We start from the raw sequence: 20,296 nt of genomic DNA, 5'->3' as shown, positions 1-20,296 counted from the left end.
GTGGGGTATTGACCCTGGGATCCAATCCCCATCCCTAGTGGCCAGTGTCCCCAGGAAAAGGGAAGATGAAGAAATGGGTGAGGAGGGGACATCCCAGAGCTCCTGGCCTGGAGCAGTAGGAGCCACACAGCCACATATCTGCACCCTTCCTCTCGCTGAAGGGAACCTGATGGCTTTAGTCAGAGGTGGGTAGCAGCAGCTCTGGGTCTTTTCCTTTTTTTCTGGGGGTAGAGGCTGTTGGATGCAGAAGATAGGCCCCCTTATTGTTGTGGGAGCCCTTGTCTGTCTTCTGTGCTCAGTCACACCTTCACCTGAGGAGGTCCCAGAAGAGCCCAGTAGGGAGGTGAGAGCACTGGGGGTCAGATGGGTGGTGAATATTTGGGAGGTGTGTTCCTCCAACACACATACACCTGTCCTGTCCCCCTCCCATGCCAGCTGTTAACAGTTTTCCCAGGGTTATCATATTTCCCAGCTCTTCGAGCTCTGCTAGTGCTCCTGGTCCATTTGGTCTCCTCATCCTCCTCAAGAATCTACCAAGTCACCCAGAAGCATCTAGGCTGGAAGTAGGGAGTCCATCCATATATATAGCCTTTAGGACTCCATCAAATTCCCCAACACTGCCCCCACCCCAGGTCAGACACCCCTCTGGAGGCACTATGACCCCCTTCTTTGTTTTCTCTCCTGGTTCTGAGAAGCCACCTGTCTCAGGACTCCTTCACCCAGAGTCCTAGCATAGGGGACTCAAGGCTGGTTGTTCCCAATGGGAGGGGTCTGTCCCTGGAGAAAGGGAGAGGCAGGGTGGTTCTATGTTATTAGAGCAATGTTCCCCTTGGTGGGATGCCCTGGTTCTGACCAGGGAATCCCCATGCTCGAGCTTGTACATTTCCCAGATGAGAGAGAGAGAGAGAGAGAGAGAGAGAGAGAGAGAGAGAGAGAGAGAGAGAGAGAGAGAGAGAGAGAGAGAGAGAGAGAGAGAGAGAGAGAGAGAGAGAGAGAGAGAGAGAGAGAGAGAGAGAGAGAGAGATCATCTTTCTCCTTGTACAGCCTGACTGTGAATGATCAGGTGGTAAATTGCAAGTGCTGCATGAATGAGTCTTCTGTCACTGGTTTGTATTTGTGTGTGTGTGTGTGTGTGTGTGTGTGTGTGTGTGTGTGTGTGTGTGTGTGTGTGTGTGTGTGTGTGTGTTTGGGGAGTGTAGGGAGATGAGAACAATGAAAATATACTTTAGTCACCGTGTCTAAAAAGAGCAAAAGCATTTTATTTTTGTGTATGTGTATTTGTTGTTCTTTTTTCATGAATGCCCAATACAAGCCCAGCCACAATTTCTCTTTTCTCCTTCATCATTTCATGGCATCTTTGGAGAAAGTTTCAGTAGATTACCTTTCCACTTCTTTCCACCTCCCTCTTCCCCTTTCCTGTAGCCAACTGTAGCTTCTGGGCCTGTGTAGCTCTCTACTAGGAGGCCCGTGGGAAGCGCAGACCAGAGTGGACACCTGTCCTTCTGTCTTCAGCCAGAAGGCTCATGAGTGTAACCACAACCGCAATCTTCCACCCAGACACTCTGCTCTCATGTGTATAGTTGGAACTAATTCAAGGCTTGGGAATGTGTCTGCCAAACATAATTAGGGAATGAGATGTGGGGGAGGAGGGCAGGGGCTGTGAAGCTAGGAGGGTCTGGGAAGTAGTGAATGGTGTGATATGGCTGATGGCTCACCACGACAAAAGATGAGAGGGGAACCTTACCCAGGACATTGTTGTGTGTGTGGGCATCTGGGCAGGGAGCTACAGGCCCCCACTGGTGGTGTGGATTCCCTTCCTGGTCAGTGCACTGTTGTGCAGTCCTCCCTGGAGTCCTGCAGATTCCAATCTCTGTTCTGCCTGGTCCGTTTCCAGCTGGGCAGTGGTAGGCAAGTGTGTTCTCTCTGCTGGAGCCTGCTCAGTATCAGGACATGGCAGTTAGCTTGGGCTTTCTGAATGCCAGTTTCTGTAACCTGCTATAGGTTGTCTGGAAGGAAAAGAGTCCACTGACTTTGGAACCCTTTAAGTTTGATTAGGACAAGTGAAATGCCATCTTTTCCAAGGTTTTTACTTGAAGTTGGCAATTTCCACTAACACCTGGGATTATGGGTCAAATTAGACAGACCATTTCAGCTGCGGAACAATGATGTTCAAAGCAACACAGGTAGAGTTCCCTAGCCAGATGGTCTCCTGCTACGAACATCGTGCCCCGACTGCCTTTCTCCAGCAGCTACTGATTAGCCTCTGGCTCTGTCTAGGGTGGCCACCACAGTTGAGAATGTTGTGGGGAGCAGAGATTGTGACCTCGCCATCCCCTGCCTGCCAGCTGTAAGCAGAGACTATTCCTATCACCTGTACTGGACTCTGGGAGATTCAGAGATCTGGGATGCATCAAGGATCCTTTCTCTGCAACATGAAACTTGGGGGCCGGATATGGTGGACCATCCTGTCTGGCCCCAGGGGGTGGAGAGTATGCCCCTTCAGCCAGGCGTTCAGCTCACGGAAACCTTGTTCACACCTGAGTAGGGAACTGAGTGCCACAAAGCTGGTCAGCCTCTGGACAGAGATCTTTAAGATAGGCATCCCAGAGGCCACAGTATCCAGCAAGTACATCGTGGCTCACATCCTCGGAGCCAAAAGAGTTAAGTGCGGTGGCGCCAGAAGGACAGGAAGAGGGCATAGGGAGAGCTGTGGGAGAGTTACATCAGGTTATGCCCACCCAAGATGCTTACCAGAATCAGATGGCACTTTTCTGTAGTATTGTCATAGACAGATGCTTATTTATTTATCCAACAAAGAGTTACAGTGTGCGCCAAGCTCAGGGGGTTGGGGGGGATAAGTTATAGATGATGAAAATTTCCAGTGCTGGTTCCACAACACATGAAGAAACCTTGGTTTGAGCTGGATGCCTGTGCTTCATGCCTGTCATCCTAGCTACTTAGGAGGCTAAGATGGGAAGATCGAGGCTTAAGTTCTGAGCAGGAAAGCCTGTAAGACTCTTATCTCCAACTAACTACCAAAAAGAAAATGCAAGAAGTGGATGTGAGGGTCAAACCTTAGTCCATTGGCCTTGAGTACAAAGACTCAGGGGCAGCACCTAGGCTCTGAGTTCAAGGCCCAGGAGTCAGAGAAAGAAAGGAAAGAGAGAGGAGGACGGTGCGAGAAAAAGAAGAAAGGAAGGGAAGAAGGGAGCATGTGAGCCTTGGTTTGGAGTCCCTGGATCAAGGGAGCCAACCATTCACAATATCTATGGGGACAGTTTCAGAGCTTAAAGACAGTATGTAGGACCAAGCCAATGACCCCTCAGCAACTTTATGACATCCAGGAACTTTGTGGTCACCGACTGCAGAGGGAAGCAGCCTCAGGTAGACCCTAAGGCTCAGGCTGTGTCACCAGGTTTCAAACATCCCCAGCCCCAATAAGTTTATTTTCTGGTCCAAGATCTAGGGAGGTTTTGGGGTGAGGGAGTGTCAAGGCGGGGGGGGGGCAAGGAAGATGAAGAAGGAGGATGATCCCAGGTCAGGTGTGTCAGGAAATTGGAGCCATGACCTTGCCTGACAACCTCGACCATCAGTGATAGAGCCTTCTACCCAAGCACATGGCTATGAAAAGTCCTGGCACCTTGAGTTCACCATTGACCACCTGGCTGGCATCTGCCACAGGATGCCTGTGCAGTACATCCTTGGAGACTTGAACATTCCCGGGCTCAATCTGAAGATGACACTGAGAAGACTGAGGCCTAGGTGACTTCATCTTGAGCTAGGGAGCATCTTCTGAAGTATGAGTTATGCAGCTGACCATGAACCCTACCTGAGAATGAACAGAAGAAGCAATTCCCAGTGGACTAGGAATGTAAACAATCCTTGGGAAAACCCAGGCAGGCAGGTGCTGGAGTGCTTGGTGACGCTGCAGTCAGGCCACAGGTGGTGTTTGTTTAAAAAAGGAACTCTGCAGTTTAGCATGTATCCTCTTGAGACTCCTCTGTGGTGCAAGCCAACCAGTTTAAAGAACGTAGGCCCCCTTGATCTAACCAACAACTTGTTTCTGGTCCTTTCCCACTTTGTAGTGTGCCAATCATACTATAGAGTTGTTTTGTGATTTTCCTGGGGTTTGTAGTGATTTGTTACAAGAAATTATGATGTACGGGAAGCCCTACCTTCCCTAAAAAAGTGTATAAAAAGTGTTGTAACCATGGGCTTGGGGCCTCTCGGCATCATGGGCTGCTGCCATGTACACTGGGGGGAACAAGATCAAGCTTCCAATAAAGACTCCTTTGATTTTACATTGGTGACGGTCTCTGGTGGTCTTTTGGGTAAGTGTAGGGAGCCGAGGCGAGACTCCGCCCACTCCCTTGCAGCTTTGAGGTAACCACCCCAGACGGTGCTTGGCGGGACGCCTGGGCTGTGCGTGTGCGCGAGCCAGGTAGAGTCCCCAGCCAATCCCATGACACCTGGTGACGGTGAAAGGCAGGCGACCAACAATAGAAAGACCCGTGTTCCTATTCCCTATATAAGTGGCCATGTTTCGGGTGCACGCTCTCTCGCGCCCAAGCTCTCCTACAACTAAAAGGCTCTCCAATAAAGCGTGATCTGAGAAGACTCCTGGTGTGGCGGTCGTTTTTCCTTGCTGGTCGAGTAGACGGTCGCTACAAGTGGTGCTGAAACCCGGAAACGAACCTGGGACGGGACCCGCGCGAGAGGCCGAATTGGAGCCAGAACTCAACACGCGGAGAGGAGACGTCGGTAAATATCCCCCGGTATGCTGTTCACTATAGATTTAGATATTTATTGGTTGCTTGCATTGCTTCTTCCCTTGTGGCTTGTCTTTTTGATGGTGCGCACTTGCCTCGAGGAGGGAGGGTTTGATTTAATCCAGGAAGGACGCAAAGTACTAACGCAGCATCAGGATAGTCTATCAGAGTCAGCATACAGTAAGGGGGAGGAAAATAGGCCTAAAAGAAAAAGGGAAAAAAGACAAAAGGATCCTAAAGAATTAAAGCAAGAGGGGCTGCACCCCTCACAAAAGGAGAAGGGTTTTAGGGAGGGGCTCTCGAGGAGACCCCCGTGCCCTTCTTTAAAAGCAAACCGGTTCTCAGCCCTACATGTGGAAGGTCGGGACCAAGAATATAGTAATCTTGTGAGTGACTCAGAGGAAGAAATGTTAGAGGAGGAGGGAGAACAGCTCGATCCAGCTGATAGTGAAGACTTAGAAGAGGCTGCGGCGGAGCACGAGGCAGACAGATATGGAGGGTGGCGCCCCCTAGGGGTGGGAGTACCGCAGCAGCCAGGAAGAGGAAACGGAGCTGCCCCTCACCCGTCGGCCCCCCCGCCGTGCCCGCTAGCAGGGAAGAGTCACTTTATAAAAGAAAACACCTGGTCGCGATTAGCAGCCGCTTTCCCAGTCTTTGAGAATCCCATTACTAATGAAAGAGATTTTGAGCCGGTTTCCTACTCCCAGTTAAAAGATTTAGCTGAGGCAGTCAGGACTTATGGGGTGACGGCTAATTATACCACTGCCTTGCTTCGAAGGCTAACTATTAATGCTATGATTCTGTGGGAGCAAAAACTGTTCAATATTTTCCTGAATTAGTGGCTAAACAGGCAATTTTGATCTAAGAAAAAAAAATAAAAAAATAAAAATAAAAGTAAAAAAATAAAAATAAAAAAATTTTAAAAAAAGCAGGCAATTTTGGGTATAAAGTATTGTTTGATGCACTTTGCAAAAATTCCAGATAAATTAATTATTCCATACACCCGTGAACAAGTTGAAATTTTAGCAGCCACAGTGGATATGTGGGCAATTCTTGTTTGCTCATTTCCAAATGTAATTGATAATCATTATCCTAAGCATCCTCTGCTTGCCATAGTTAACAAAAATTTAGTGTATTTTCCTGTTGTCACTTCAAAGGAGCCCTTGGTTGATGCTCTAACCATCTTTACGGATGGATCAAAATCTGGACAAGGTGCCTTTTTTGTTCTAGGACACAAACAGCCGGCAGTCTTTAATTTTCGGCCGAATGCCCCACAGGCTGTTGAATGTTTAATTGTGCTTGAAGTTTTTAAAAGATTTGATCAACCTTTTAACTTATTTTCTGATTCATTATATGTTGTAAATGCCGTTGCTTCTCTTGAAGTTGCTGCTTCAGTTAAGCAGGCCAGTACAATTTCTAATGTTTTGTTACAGATTCAATCCCTTATCTTAAACAGAAAACATCCTTTTTATATTGGACATATTCGTGCCCACTCTATGTTGCCGGGCCCGATGGCAAAGTGTAATGATTTGGTGGACCAGGCAACTCGGGCTATGGCTCTGGTTGCTGCTGATCCTGTAGAATTGGCAAAAGACTTTCATAGATTGTATCATGTACATGCTAATACCCTTAGGAAAAGATATAATTTGTCCAGGCATGTGGCAAGAGATATTGTTAAAGCCTGTAAATCTTGTGTTACCTTTCTTCATCCTCCCCATGTGGGGGTAAACCCCAGGGGGTTGAGACCAAACGCCCTATGGCAAATGGATGTTACTCATCTGACGGAATTTGGTAAGTTGAAATATTTACATGTGTCTGTGGACACCTTTTCTGGTGTCATTCATGCCACACCTCTGGCAGGAGAAAAGGTGTCTCACGTCAGAATACACTGCTTAGAAGCTTGGGCAGCTTGGGGAAAGCCCCTTAGACTCAAGACGGATAATGGCCCTGCTTATACTTCCCATGGTTTTCGCGCCTTTTGCGCACAAATGCAGGTTGCCCACACCACCGGATTGCCCTACAATCCTCAAGGACAAGGTATAGTGGAAAGAGCTAATAGAAGCATAAAAGAAATGCTTCAAAAACAAAAAGGGGGAGTTGCTGAGTCCGCATCCCCCAGGGAAAGACTTTCTCTTGCGCTCTTTACCCTTAATTTTTTAATTCTAAATGACAACGATCAGTCTGCCGCAGATCGGCATATGACAAGAGACTCCATGGATACTAAAGACATGGTTATGTGGAAGGATGTTATTAATAATAAATGGTATGGACCGGATCCGGTAATAACGAGATCCAGGGGAGCTGTTTGTGTTTTTCCACAGAGTCAAGAAGTACCTCACTGGGTGCCAACGAGACTGACCAGGCCGGTGGAGACTGCAGCAGAACCCGCTCTTGAAGATGCAGCTGATCTTCCTGCTGTTAGCAACAGTGCTAATAGCAATCCCTGTGATAGCTAAACCAATGATGCTGTGGGCTGTCACAATTTACTGACTGGATTGCCTCTGCGGTGTCCTTTTCCAAAGAGCGGGTGGGAGTCGGAATGTTTTTAGCCTGCTGCTTGGGAGGATGCGTGGTCTGCCTATGGTTGGTCTGTCGCCTTAGAGCACAAACCAGAAGGGACAAGGTTGTTATCTCGCAAGCATTAGCCACTTTGGAGAGTGGATCCTCACCCCAGATTTGGCTGTCGGCCCTAAGAGGCAGTTAAGCCTTACCATTCTGCATAGCCTTAGCACCCCGAGGGATCAGGGGATCCCATTGCACCAGGACAGGTATGCAATTTGCAATTTGGGACAGGGTGCAAGGCAAGTGCACTGCACTTGAGGAGATGGTTCTCATCTCCTCAAGAAGAGCATGCTGGGTTGCAAGTGGGTTGATGCCCAAGATCCCACCTCTGCAAAAAAGGCATCGGACGGGCCTGGTCATCACTGGGGAAGGCGCGCCCCTCAGGCGAAGGCCAGTGCAAGGTCCTAATGTTTTAGACAGAGGCCCAACCTCTACTCTTACCTGTTGCCATAAAACAAAGAAGGGGGAACTGTAGGGAGCAGAGGCGAGACTCCGCCCACTCCCTTGCAGCTTTGAGGTAACCACCCCAGACGGTGCTTGGCGGGACGCCTGGGGGGTGCGTGTGCGCGAGCCAGGTAGAGTCCCCAGCCAATCCCATGACACCTGGTGACGGTGAAAGGCAGGCGACCAACAATAGAAAGACCCGTGTTCCTATTCCCTATATAAGTGGCCATGTTTCGGGTGCACGCTCTCTCGCGCCCAAGCTCTCCTACAACTAAAAGGCTCTCCAATAAAGCGTGATCTGAGAAGACTCCTGGTGTGGCGGTCGTTTTTTCTTGCTGGTCGAGTAGACGGTCGCTACAGGTAAGGATTTCAGAGTTAGGCTTTACAACACCCCCGGTGTTCATTCCTCCACCAGAGACAGAGGTAAGTGTGCCACTGGCACAGGACAGACAGGAAATGAGGGTGGGAGTCGGGACCCATGTAGTCCCGAGACTTCCTCTAGGGGGCACTAAGACCTCTTGACTGCTATTCTCAGAGGCAGAGGTGGGTCTCTCTTCTGGCTCAGCCTTTAGTCTAGATGGCAGATCTGGCATTCAGAGAGGGCCAACTGAAGGTGGGGCAGGCTTGGTTAGAGGCTGGTGGGAAAAACAGAGACCCTGGGCTCTGAGCAGGGTTGTTTTTGAGAATACTCACAACCCAGGAACATTGCTGGGATGGATCAGCCCTTTTCTCCTTCCCGAGAGAGAGGGATGTAGAGCCCTCCCATCTGCTTCCCTTGGCTGCGAAATCCTTTCATTCCCACATCCTGTGGTTGGATAACTAGACCTCACCTCACTGCTCAGTGTCAATGCAGGACAGTGAGAGATCCTGAATCTCTGATAGGTCAGGGATCCTCAGTATGAGATTGTACTTCAACGTCCTAACTTGGTGCATGGTCAGTCCCATCTAAGACTGCCATGATGTAGGACATAGAATCTAGAGAATCAGAGCAGGATTGGGTCTGTTCTGGGAGTCTTGAGTATATGTGTGAGCTTTGAGCTCTGGTGTGCCCAACTGCTTCCTTTTCTTCGGTGGGTCTTTGCTAGAAAAAGCTTGAAACTAGAGACTGGGTCCTATCCCTTGCCTTGATGCTAAAAGCTAGCACTCTACATTTGAGCCACAGCTGCACTTACAACTTTTTTGGGTGTTTAATTGGACATAAAGAATTCTCATGGACTTTGCGGTTAAGGCTTGCATCCAACTGCAGTCCTCAGATCTCAGTCTCCTGAGGAGATAGGATGAAAGGCATGGAAAAGTATCTTTGGCCGGCTGCCAGTAACTCATGGCTGTCATCCTAGTTACTCAGGAACTGAGATCTGAGAATCATGGTTTAAAGCCAGCTTGGGCAGAAAAGTTCTGCGAGACTTGATGTCCAATGGACCACCAGAGAATAGGCACTGTGGCTCAAGTGGGAGAGTGCTCACCTTCAGCTGCGGAACTGAGGGACAGTGCCCTGGCCCAGAGTTCAAATCCCATGATCAACAACAAAAAAAAGAGGTGACTAAGTTTTCCGCATAGCAATGTGTACAGTAGGAAATGCCATACTGGGATATGAGACATTCCAGGTATGTGAGAAGCTTAAGGTTTTGTCTACAGTGGGTCTGAAGTCGGGAGTGCCACCTTCTCGGGGGTGGGATGTGATCCTAATGGAGGGAGTTCATGGTTCTCTTCTCAGAGACTACTGAAGCTTTGGGCTGTGTGTGTGTGTGTGTGTGTGTGTGTGTGTGTGTGTGTGTGTGTGTGTGTGTCTGTGTCTGTGTCTGTGTCTGTGTGTCTGTGTGTGTCTGTGTGTGTCTGTGTCTGTGTCTGTGTGTGTTTGGAGGTAGAACTGGGCCTTGAACTCAGGGCCTAGGTGCTGTTCCTGAGTTATTGTGCTCAAAGCTAGTACTCTGACACTTGAGCCACAGCTCCACTTCTGGCTATTTGGTGGTTCACTGTAGATAGGAGCCACACAGACTTTCCTGCATGAGTAGGCTTTGAACCGTGATCCTCAGATCTCAGCCTCCTCAGTAGCTAGGATGACAGACATGAGCCACCCATGCCGGCTTTGTGTTTGTGTGTGTGTGTGTGTGTGTGTGTGTGTCTGTTTAGAAGTGGGTTGTAACACGGAGCGCTGGACCCTTTGGTAACTTATAACTACTATCTTTGGGGGATGCATGGGCCGAGGTTTAGGGGCCTGGAATGGTGGAACACTTGAAGGGATCTCAGCACCATTAAATTATAAGACCAAAAGATCTGTGTGCCCTGGAGATATCTACTCCCTTAGGCCTGGTTGGTGGCAGAGAGAGCTTAGGAGGACCTGGGGGTGGGGCCCACAGAGGGTGACTCCCCAGGGGGACAGACAGCATAGGCAGCCCTTAGTAAGGATGTGAGCCCTGTTAGTATGGAGTGCACTGGTATGGGTCAGAGTCTGGGTCTCCTCATAATGACGATTCATGGGTGAAGCCAACCCTATTTTAAATCTTGACCTGTAATCTTGAGATTTCAGTATCCTGAGTAGCTAGAATTACATGCATGAGCCTCTGGCACAAGGCCTCTAATTTTTTTTTTTTTTTTGGTATATTAGGGTTTGTACTCAAGGCCTTAGGCTTGCCAGTCAGGTCTTCTACCATGTGAGCTAAGCCTTTATGTCTTGGACATTTCCCAGATAGATAATATATGCTCAGGCTAGGCTGGATCGCAGCCCTCCTATCTGTGACAGGCATGCGCCAGCAGGCCTGGTCCTCTTTAGTTGGAATGCTAGACATGTAGTGCCACGCTCAGTCATTGGTTTAGATGGATTGTCCCAAACTCAGTCCATGGCAGCCGATTCTTGACCTAAGGTGAAGCTCTGGGTTGGGCCTTGACCATTGGTCCTCAGTCTCCTCCTGAGACAGTTGTGAGGAAACAAGGAATCAATACAAGGGAATCTCTGGGGCAGAGCCAGGCATAGAGGTAGAGGCTGTCAGATATGGTTCTTGGCAATTCTGTGAGCATATGACAGGAAGATACCCAGAAAGCGCTCAGATGGGGCCTGTTATTTATCGTGCAACTAGTACGGGATTATGAAACAAAACATGGCTCTCTTTCATCCTTACCCTATCGCCATGAGGAAGGGGATCCTTCACTGTGCTCAGTTTTGCAGCTGGGGAAAACGAGGCATGGAGACTCTAGGTGACCTACTCATGACCCCCAGCTGACAGGAAGCTCGGCCTGACTTCTCTGCCATGTTCCCTAGGACAGTGGGTGTTATTCAGTTCACTTCTTGTGGTGGCAAGTCCACTTCTTGTCAGTTGTGAGGCTTGAACTCTGGACCTGGGCACTGTCCCTGAGCTCTTCAGATGAAGGCTAGCGCTCTACCATTTAAGCCACAGCATCACATCCAATTTTCTGGTGGTTCTTTGAAGATAAGAGTCTCACAGACGTTCCTGCCTGGGCTGGCTATGTACCATGATCCTCATATCTCAGCCTCCTGTGTGGTTAGCATTATAGTCCTGTGCCACCGACACCTGGCTAAAGTGTAATTCAGATTTTCTTTCTTTCTTTCTTTCTTTCTTTCTTTTTTTCTTTCTCTTTCTTTCTTTCTTCCTTCCTTTCTTCCTTCCTTCCTTCCTTCCTTCCTTCCTTCCTTCCTTCCTTCCTTTCTTTCTTTCTTTCTCTTTCTTTCTTTCTTTCTTTCTTTCTTTCTTTCTTTCTTTCTTTCTTTCTTTCTTTCTTTCTTTCTTTCTTTCTATCTCTCTCTCTCACACACATTTTCTGACTCTCTTTGTCTCTGTCTCTGTCTCTCTCCATACCTATCTCTCTCACATAGGAACTGGTTGAATGGGTGCTGGAGGAGGTGGCTCAGGGTCCCCATGTGGCTGGACTCAAGGTGGTCCTCCCATTCTGGAGGTGGGCTGTAGGTCAGGAGCTGTCTCCTCAGCCTATTGAACTACCTCCCTGAGGTAAGCCCCACTGTGCCCGGGTTAGACAGTGTCGGATATTCATCGTCCGTCCCTCCCTTGAGTCCCTCCCCACTACCCTCTGCTAAGACAGTTAAAGGAAAGTGGATACAGAGGCATCGTGTTGTCCTCCCACCTAGCACGATCCTGGGCCTTGATCCCCACCACCACTTATATCGCCAGATCCTGGTTATAAGAAATTGAATCCACTCTATGTCTACTTCGCTTTGCTGGAGTGTGTTATTTTGGGGTGGAGAGGCAGTATGCAGAAGAAAGACCCTAGGCCTGACACCTCTTGGGGGACATTTGTTCTTGTGACAGAGCCAAGTCAATGCTGTCAATAAGGAGGAAGCTGCCATCAGACTGATCTGGAACAATGATCACAGGTACGTAGGCTGTTGAAGTATAAAACCCACCCATGTCGGCTTCCCACTCACCACAAGGGGGGTGCAGTGTGGGTGGCCCAGAACTGGCCCTAGGGGATTATAAGTGGATGGTGGCAGTCAGGTGCTGGTGGCTCCCACCTGTCATCCTGGTTATTCAGAGGCTGAGGTCTGATGGTTGTGACTCAGGACCAGCCCGGGCAGAAGAGTCTGTCAGATTCTTATCTCCCATAAACAACCTCCCCCCATACACTAAAAAGCCAGATGTGGTGTTGTGGCTCAAGTGGTAGAGCCTCAGCCTTGAGAAAAAGAAACTCAGGGATGACACCCAGGCCCTGAATCCAAGACCTAGGACTCACAAAAATAAAATAAAATAAATGAATAGTGGGCACGTGTTATCTTACTACCAAAAAGGATGGAGTCAGTCTTCTCTCTGGTAATTGTAGCCAAAGATAAGGGGCTTCCTTTGATGTTCCTCTAAACCTCTCCTTCGCTCCATTATCTCTCCAGGCTTCAGTTGCAGGATAAAATTCAGATCATTCCACTCGATGTGACCTTACATACTCTCCCTACCCACCTTCCTTGGGGTGGGGATCCAGGATGGACTCACCAATGGGAGGATGAGGCACCGCAGAGATGGGGGTAGGTATCTCTGAAACTCAAATCCTCTCTCTCTCTCTCTCTCTCTCTCTCTCTCTCTCTCTCTCTCTCTCTCTCTCTCTCTCTCTCTCTCTCTCTCTCACACACACACACACACACACACACACACACACACACAGACACTCACCTATGCCAATTCAATTCAAATTAGCCTTTTCCAAAGACACTTTATCTCCTTGGATTAACTGATCTAGGAGACAAACTTGATCCCCTGAAATTGACTATTTTAACTGGGGCTTGCTAGTTGACACGAGATAAACAGAAGCTCAAAAGAAAGGCTCTGGTGCCCATCACCTCTGGCTCAGCCTCAAGCCTGACATCCTGGTGACTTGGGAGGCAGAGATCTGAGGATCAAAGATCAAAGCCAGCCATAGGATAGAAAGCCAGAGAGACTCTTCTCTCCATGGAAGCACCAAGAAGCCAGATGTGGAGCTGTGGCTCAAGGGGTAGAGCAGTAGCCTTGAGCATGAAAACTCAGAGAGAGAGAGGTCCCAGATCCTGAGTTCAAGCCCACACAAAAATATGGCCCCATCTTGTTGCCCCATACTGTCTGGGCCTTGAGTGACCTCTCATGGAGTATGGTACAGCAGCGGTCCCAGGGTAGTGTATGAGAGCCTTCAAAAGTGGGTGGTGGAAGCCAGGCCTTCTCCTTCATGCGCTCTCAATCCACACCGGCCAGAAGGCAGAACGTGACAAGGCCAGCAGCCTGCAGAATTAAGATTCCTCTCTACCAGAACAATTGGAGTGGGCTTCTTAGAAGTAGGAATTGAAAGGGGATTTTACTTAACAAGGAGGAGCAGACAGGAAGCACAGAGTGCAAAGATACTGTAGATATAGGACAACATAGGTGAGCATGATCATTTCAAGCCATGGCTGCTGCTGAGAAACTCGGTACAGATGTGCAAGACTGTCCCGAGACAGGGCCAAGGGGTCACAGAAAAACAGCTATCCAAGGTTGGAATTGTGTCTTAGCAGTATTGGACTCGCTATCACACAGGAAACCCTTGATTCAATTCCTATGTCCCACATACACAAAAAAAAGTCGGAAGTGGCACCTTGGCTCAGGTGGAAGAGCACTCACCTCCAGCAAAAGAAGCTCCGACACAGCGCTCAGGCCCCGAGGTCAAGCCCCAGGACTGTCAACATAAAACAGCTCTCAAAGTGACCTTGGTGATGGGTGGATGGCTCTGCCCTGTAGTTCTTAGTAGATCCATCCATGCTTTGTGTCTCCTTCATTGACAGAGGGGAACTGGACACTCCTTCTGCCCTGAACACCTGGACCCGGTTATCAGCAACCCTCCCAACATCTTCCACGAGGACATGAAGCAGCTGGCCCAAGAAATACTCAGGTGCCTGTTGGGTGGGGCAGGGGGATACAGTCAGGCCCCAGAGTCCTAGTGGGTATGATCTGCTCCGGATGACCAGGCCATCCACAGGAGGCAGATGGGAGCTTAGAGAGTGGTAGAGGTGTGGAGGGGACGCTTTAATGCATATGGCCCTACCCAGATTCCAAGCCTCCCTTTGCTGTCCCTGAGGGTGGTAGAGGAGTATCTAGGTGGTAGTGTCTAGAGGAGGACTAGGAGGAAATTCTAAAGAATGAGACACCATAAGACCTGGGCTGGTGTCTCACACCTATCATCCTGGCTATTTGGGAGACTGAGATCCAGAGGATCCCATTTCCCAGCCCAGGCAGGAAAGTTCCATGAGAGTCTCATCTACAGTCTCCAATTGGAAGTGGTTCCATGGCTCAAATGGTAGAACACTGGCCTTGAGTAAAAATCATCATTGGAGACAGTACCCAAGCACTGAGTTCAAGTCCCTCAACCAAAAAAAAAACCCCAGAAAGACACCCCTTGCCTGTAAGAGATGGTGAAGGAGTGGGGGTGCTGTGGTTGGGAGAACAGGTGCTGGCCTCAATGTACAGAAATTTCTAATATCTCCCCTGTTTTACCTGAGTGTAAAATCACAGAAGGGTGGGCGTTGCCTTACCAAGAACTCCAGAGGTTGTGGCCTGTCTTAGGCAGGGAGTGGAGTGAATGTGAGCAGGGATGGGAGGGTAGTGTCAATTTTATTCTTTCCATCCATGGAAGTATGGTTTTGGGTGCTGGTGTCAAAGTCTGAAGTGAAGGATTGCATGTGACTTGTAGCCTGACAAGTTGGGTTTCCCCTGGGGATAAGAAGGTAACTGAAGCCTGGTGCTGCCATTGGCTCACAACTGTAATCCTAGCTACTCAGGAGACTGAGATCTGAGGATTGCGGATCAAAGCCAGCTTAGGGTGGCTTTGAACCACCAGATAACCAGAAGTGGTGCTATGGTTCCAGTGGTAGAGCACGCACCTTTAGCTGAAGAGCAAAAGGGCTGTGTGAAGGCCCAAAGTTCAAATCCCATGACCAACAACCAAAAATAAAGTACCTGAATTTTCTGCATAGCATTGTGTACTGTAAGAAATGCCATGCTATGTTATGAGCCATTCCAGACGTGTGAGAGACTCTGAGTTTTGTCTACAGTTGGTCTGAGGATCATAGTGCTATCTTCCCATGGGTTGAGATGGTCAGGTGCTCAGGGACTGCTGAGGCCTTGGGCTACCCCTGTGTGTGTGTGTGTGTGTGTGTGTGTGTATTTTTCCCTCATCTTTCTCTGTCCCCTTCCTGAGCTCCTGTCTGCTTCTTCCTGATTTTAGAGGGAGCCCCTCCTCCATGGCACCCTGCCTTTAGCCCCTTTTCTGGGTCTATAATGAGTCCTAAATTGGCAAAGACCTGTATATTCTAGCTTTTTGTTGGGGCCCAAGTCTGGCTGTCCATAACTTTGGCCGCCTCCAGAGGATTCTGGATCAGCAGGGCCAGCTGGCATAGGTTCTCCCCTGCCCCTGGAGGGGAGGGGGTCGCTCATGCCATGTCCTTTCCTTTTCCTCAGCTGGGCCTCTGGATGCATGTCCATCTTAGCAGGCTGGCAGTGGAGTGGGGGAAGAGTGGTTGCCAATGGCTCTGGCCAACTTCAGCCTGATAGCTGACTGAAGGCTGCCTAAACAAGGAGGATCTGGGGCTACATGGAAGGTAAGGACAAGTTGTCTTGGAAGTATCCATTGGTGTCTAGGAAATGTAAATGTAACTTATCACAGGAAAGTCTATCTTCCCCCACACAGCTGGGCCTCTCAGGTCCTTCTAAACAATTCTGGATAACCATAATACAGAGGAACAGACTAGATTCCAGGGTCAGGGTACAGGGGGTGAGAGACTGGGATGGCCAGTACCTCAATGTTCTGGGGCATTAGCCTTGACCTGGTTATGTCCCCCTTGTGTAAGTTCAATTCTTAACCCAGTGCTAGCCACACATAGGCTACTTGTCGCAGTTCTGTGGAAGTAGCAGGAAGGGAAGTGAGATCTAGGATGACCAAAATCTGGATTTATGGCCTGTGGGGTTGGGGATGGCAAAGGGTTTGTATTTAAAAAAATCTCAGAGGGCTGGGAAGGTGTCTCATTGGTAGAGCACTTGCCTTGCATGCCTGAGGCCCTGGGTTCAATTCCTCAGCACCACATAAGCAAAAAGGAAAAAGCCGGAAATGACGCTGTGCCTCAATTGGTAGAGGGCTAGCCTTGAGCTGAAGAGCTGAGGGACAGTGCCCAGACCCAGAGTTCAGGCCCCATGACCTGAGCCCCCCCCCAAAAAAAAACACCAAAATCTCAGAGCTGGAACTCAGGGCCTAGGCCCTGTCCCTGAGCTAACACTCTACCACTTGAATCACAGCTCACCTTTCATTTTTTTTAGTACTTTAGTGGAGAGAAGAGTCTCACGGACTTTCTTGCCTGGGCTGGCTTCAAGCTGCCATCCTAAGAGCTCAGCCTATTGAGTAGCTGGTGGCACCTGATAAAGATGTTTCTGTGTGTGTGTGTGTGTGTGTGTGTGTGTGTGTGTGTGTTTACCGGGGCTTGAACTCAGAGCCTAGGTGCTATCCTTTAGCTTGTTTGCACAAGGTTGGTGCTGTACCATGTGAACTAGTGTAGCTCCGCTTCCCAGCTTTTTGATGATTCATTGGAGATAAGAGTGTACCAAGGCTAACTTTGAATCTTGATTGATCCTCAGGTGTCAGCGTTGAGTAGCTAAGATTATAGACATGAGCCACTGGCACCTAGCAGCAAGGATGTCTTTTCATATCCTCTTCTGTTCTAACAGCTGAATACTTGCCCTGGCCTAGACCTCTGACCTCTACATCAGCTCCTAGCAGCCCCTGACTGTGTGGAGAACCTAAAGCTCAAACCTGATCCCATTTCTTTGTCCTCAGGGGAGGGTATGTTTTGTCTGAAGCCTGGGTTGGAGGGGTAGCTGTACATGGGTGCTTGGCTGGGACAGAGAGGTACTCTGTTTTATCCAAGAAGGAAAGTGTGGCCGGTTAGATACTAACAGCTCATTCTCACATATTCCAATCTCCTCAGAGGCTGAGATATGAGGATTGCCATTCAGTGGCAGCCCAGCTAGAAAAGTCTATGAGACTGTCTTCTGCAAATAACCACAGAAAGCTGGAAGAAAAGCTGTGGCTGAAGTGGTAGAGTGCTAGCCCTCAATGAAAAAAAAACTCAGGCACAGAGCCCGGGCCCTGAGTTAAAACCCTGTACCAATATGTGCACGCACACATGCATGCACACACACACACACACACACACACACACACACACACACACACACACACACACACACACAGAGGTGTTAATGATGAGCTGAGGTAGATCTGTGGGTAGTCCTGAGGCATAATCATAGTAAACTCTCAAGGCAGATCAAGTTGTTTCTCCCTAAATCCTTCTTGGGCTGAGGGGTCTGGGTCATGGCAGTAAGTTCCATGGGACCTGCCCCTCCATCCATGCATGGGGCCACAGGACCAAGGGAAGGACACTATGGATGCTCCTTTTTAGTTGGCCCACGATTGCAGACCTTCATCTGCCCCTGAGCACTGGTGAGGAAAGCAGGGCTCCAAGCCCTGGGACTCCAGGAGTAGTGAATGCTAGAAGCAGCAGCCAGCCACCTGTGGATTCCTGAGCCTACAAGTCTTTCATGAGCCCAACTCAACACCCGTCAAAGGTGTGTCTGACAGATTCAGACTTTTGTGATACTTGTGTGGGTGGGCATTACCTGCTGTGCCATCTTGCAGCTCCTGCCCCTGTTGGCCCAGAACCCTGGTATGAGATATCGATTTACTGCTCAGATCCACACTGCACCTTTGACAGATGGCATTCTGATGACTCGACCTAAGACCTCCGTGCCCCAAGGCTTGACCTTTCTGTGATACTGTGGCCTACTCTGTAGGAAAAGACCTCCAAAGAGGCTGCTCTGAAGACTGGTGGGACACCTAGACATTGGGAGACCCTTAGGGGCCCACTGGAAAGTACTCTGCCACAGAGTGAGGTCCAAGCAGGCCAGGTGCTGTTCATGGGGCTTGAACTCTGGGCCTGGGCGCTGTCCCCCAGCTCTTCAGCTTACCACTTGAGCCACAGCGCCACTTCCAGTTTTCTGGAGGTTCCTTGGAGATCAGAGTCTGCTGGACTTTCTGGCCGGGGCTGGCTTTGAACCGCGATCCTCAGGTCTCAGCCTCCTGAGGAGCTAGGTGTGAGCCACCGGTGCTAGGCTGATCTGGAGTTTCTCTACAGTGGACTAGGAGCTCCTGAAAGCTTTACTTTATTTTTTTAGGTGCCAGTACTGGGGCTTGAATTCAGGGTCTGGGATTTGGTCTCTTAATTTTTTCCTTCAATGCTGGCACTCTATCACTTGAGCTATAGCTCCATTCCTGGCTTTTGGTAGTTCATCGGCAAGAAGAGTCTTAGTAACTTTCCTCCCTCTGATCTCAGTCTCCTGAGTAGCTAGGATTTACAGGGATTGTGTCACTAGTGGCATTAGGCTAGAAGCTTTTCTTTTTTTGAGGGGGGGAGTCCAGTCGTGGGGCCTGAACTCTGGGCCTGGGCGCTGTTCCTCAGCTCTTCAGCTAAAAGCTAGCGCTCTACCACTTGAGCCACAGCACTACTTCCAGCCTTTTTTCTTTTTTGCTTATGTGGTACTGAGGAATCGAACCCAGAGCCTCAGGCATGCAAGGCAAGCACTCTACCACTGAGACACCTTCTCAGCCCCTAGAAGCTTTTCTTAAGCAAATGTTCTTCCCTGCATTTGCCCTGACTCCTCCATGCAAAGGAGGCCTGAGGGTCAGGAGCTATGAAAAATAGGCTGCCAGCCACAGGAAATGGCTGGGGTCCATGGTGAAAAGACAAGCTAATCTTCCCCCTGGGCCCCATTCTAGGATCCCAACCTCTGCTCTACATGTGACTCAAGTACAAACCTTGACACAGCCTTGAATGTCCTGCCAGACTTGTCTGAAGCCACAAAACCTTCATTCCACCCACACCACCTTCTCTAAACCACACCTCAGGACCGTTGCCCATGCTGGACCTTCTGCCTGAGGCTCTCTATCCTCTTTCACATCTTAGAACTCCTGTGGAATTTTGGCACTGATTATATCACCTCGTGGAGCAAGTCTTTCCTTCCAATCTCCCTCTCTCTCTCTTTTTTTTTTTTTTTTAGTATTAAGTTTCTAGAGATGGAACTTGTGCAGGCTGACTGGCAAATGCTCTATCTTGATGTGTGTGTGTGTGTGTGTGTGTGTGTGTGTGTGTGTGTGTGTGTGTGTGTGTGTGTGTGTGTGTGTGTGCACATGTGTGTGCCATTCCTAAGGTTTGAATTCATGGCCTGGATGCCATTCTATCCCTGAGCCTTTGTGCTCAAGGCTAGCGCTGTACTTGAACCACAGCTCTTCTTCTGGATTTTTGGGTGTTTAATTGGAGGAAAGTCTCATATAGACTTGGTTGCTTGCAATTGTCATCCTCAAATCTCAGCCTGCTAAGTAGCTAAGATTACAGGGTTGAGCCCCCAGCACCTGCCCTCTACCCTACCTCTTACCTATAACGTCAGACCTCCTCTGAGTCCCAGAACAATATATCTCACCAGGCTGACTTTTGTTTTGCCAGTCTTGGGGCTTGAACTCAGGGTGTGGACATGTTCCTGAGCTTAGTTTGCTCAAGGCTAGCACACTACCACTTAAGCCCTAGTGCCACTTTTGGCTTTTTCTGTTTCTGTGGTACTGAGGAATAGAACTCAAGGCTTCATGCATGCGTGCTATGTAAGCACTCTACCACTAAGCCACATACACAACCCACAACCCAAGGCTCACTTCTCATGGGAGTTATGAGGGTGGGGTTTATTAACTTATCCCTTTCATTGTAGAAATCGCTGACTATTTCATATCTTTGCCAATATTTGGGACCAGCCTGTGACTTGGCAATGAGGAATGATAAATGAGTGATAGCCACCAGGCCCCGGAGGTCTAGGCTCACATCATACAGAGGGATAGAGAATATGAAGCCAGAACCTTCGACAACTCCTATAGCCTAGAACTGTGGTCTCCCTGGAGGCAGTGTCTGGCTTCTAGGTGTCCCAATGGGACACCTCTGCCAGAACATAAGGCTTCCGTTTTTTAAATGGCAG

This window comes from Dipodomys merriami, unplaced genomic scaffold (assembly GCF_024711535.1).
Source record: "Dipodomys merriami isolate MVZ:Mamm:240054 unplaced genomic scaffold, mDipMer1.0.p SCAF_544, whole genome shotgun sequence".
NCBI lineage: Eukaryota > Metazoa > Chordata > Mammalia > Rodentia > Heteromyidae > Dipodomys > Dipodomys merriami.
The sequence above is the reverse complement of the archived record's forward strand: the minus strand, read 5'-3'. Positions refer to the sequence as shown.